Below are 2,468 nucleotides of genomic sequence, written 5' to 3' on the forward strand. Positions count from 1 at the left end.
TTTATACCGTTGCCCAAGAGGAGTGAGAATAAGAGACCATGACTGGTTCAGTGCAACACAACTACATGATAGGAGTTACAATACATACATATATGTCCTATAATCATCATTCTCATATCATATCCTGTTAGTCAGGGATGGGAAACTGAGTTTTCATGTGCTGAAAGTTAATCTCTGTTATTGCAGGTCTGATTTCCATTACTATTATGAGCTTGAAATATGAAGGAGAGTTAAATTGTCCAGAGGTGGATAGTGATGTGGAGATTTGAGAACATTTATCAACTCATTTCAGCAACATTAACATTTTTATTTGAAATATCCAGTTAAGTAGGAAACTTGAAAGGCACCTGTTTGCCTCAATTATTTGTATCATCATACTGAAAGTTGCTGTAAAAATTCTGGTTGTCCCTTCAAGACATTAAAAGAATATGTCACATTATACCCAACAAGTTGTTTGATTCTTCTGGAAATGGAAGGATTAACTGATTGATTGATTGAATTTTCTACTTTTTATTAAATTGTTTGGCATCATGGCAACCTAGGCTTTGTCTCTCACTTAAGAAGGAAGCAGATCATGGCATTTTTATTACATGGCTTAAAGAATGACAGCTTTGACAAATCCCCTCTTGATATGGAAAACTGTAATAATATACCCAGATGTCTGAGGCAGTAGCACTTGCAACACTGGTGAAGCAGGTGGTCAAATAATAGTGGTCTTTTGCTATATGATGATTCCAGAAAGAAAATTTTTTCCATTAAGTGGTCTTTAGAATGACCACATAATGTTTATATTTTCTTGGCAAGCTCATACTCAAAATATGGTTCACAGGATGAAATATCTGGATCAGAAAAGAAAAATCTCTCAAATATTTCTCTCTGTATATATGATTTACATATCTGCGTTTTTTAAAATAAAAATTGTATATATTAAAGGTGATATTTTAAGATTGTGCACACACACATACGCACAGTGAAATGATTATTATAGCTAAGCTAATTAATGTATCTATCTCTTCACAGTTACCACTGTTTGTGTGTGGTGAGAGCACCTGGAATCTACTCTCTCAGTAAATTTCTAGTATTCAATACAGTGTTATTAACTATAACCATCATATTTTACACTAGCTCTCTAGACTTAGTCACCTACATGACTGCAACTTTATATGCTTTGACCAGTATCTCCCCTTTTTCCCCATCTCTTCATCCCTGGTAACCATTCTACTCTCAGCATCTATTTATTTGACTTTTTTTTAGAACCTACGTATGAGTAAGATCATGAAGCATTTTTCTCTCTGTGTCTGGCATATTTCACTTAGCATAACATCTTCCAGTTTCATTCATATTTTCACAAATGGCAGAATCTCCTTTTTAAAAGGTTGAATAATATTCCATTGTTTTATTAACTGGAAATTTCTGAATGGTGGATCAAATTGTGCACCAAGATATCCGTCATTGTGCAAGTATTGCCGGTAAGGTATTCCTTTCATAATCTATGCTCAAACCACACAAAAACGAAAATATAGGACTACCCTTTGTGAGCACTGGGTCATGTTTAGCTGGTCTTAACAAGATGGGTTTTCCTGGGGGCGCCTGGGTGGCTCAGTCGTTAAGCGTCTGCCTTCGGCTCGGGTCATGATCCCAGGGTCCTGGGATCGAGCCCCACATCGGGCTTCCTGCTCGGCGGGAAGCCTGCTTCTCCCTCTCCCACTCCCCCTGCTTGTGTTCCTTCTCTCGCTGTATCTCTCTCTGTCAAATAAATAAATAAAATCTTAAAAAAAAAAAAAAGATGGGTTTTCCTGGTAGATTTGATTTATGAGTGGAGGAAAATGGTCAGGCTAGTTGCTTGATGAAACTCTTGGTTTTTCACCTGAAAACCTGTTGGCAATCATAGTCTTCCCTATCTCCATAAATGGAACTTGCATAAAATTGGTTATTCAAACTGGAAAACTGGAAGTCATATTTGTAATGTCCCTTCCCTTTGGCCCTTATTTGAAATTCATCAGCAAATACTGTGTATTCCATCCCCCAAATTTGTCTTGTATACAGACCTGTTTATATTCTGTTCTGTTACTATCATACATTGCCCCAACCTCTGTGCAGCTCTATTTTTTTTCTCTTGCTTTATCTGTGAATCTATTTTCCACTCTGAACAAGAATTATCTTTTAAAAAACATTAAAATCAAGATACATCACTGCTAGGCTTATATCATGACAGTGGATTCTCACTGAACTGTGGAAAAAATACTGAAGTAAAATCATGGTAAGAGGGTATGTGTGTAAGGAGAGAAGGACCCCTGACTCATCTGTTCTAGATATCCATCTTTGGTGGTGATATGATTGTTCATGATGCCAGATGGTGTCAACGAGTCACCTTCAGAAAGTTGATCTTGAATTTATGACTAGATTGCACAAAGATAGCCACACTGTCTCACTGGGTTCTTCTTTGGAATGGAGAATCAGGGGCTGAG

This window comes from Halichoerus grypus, chromosome X (assembly GCF_964656455.1).
Source record: "Halichoerus grypus chromosome X, mHalGry1.hap1.1, whole genome shotgun sequence".
NCBI classification, from domain to species: domain Eukaryota; kingdom Metazoa; phylum Chordata; class Mammalia; order Carnivora; family Phocidae; genus Halichoerus; species Halichoerus grypus.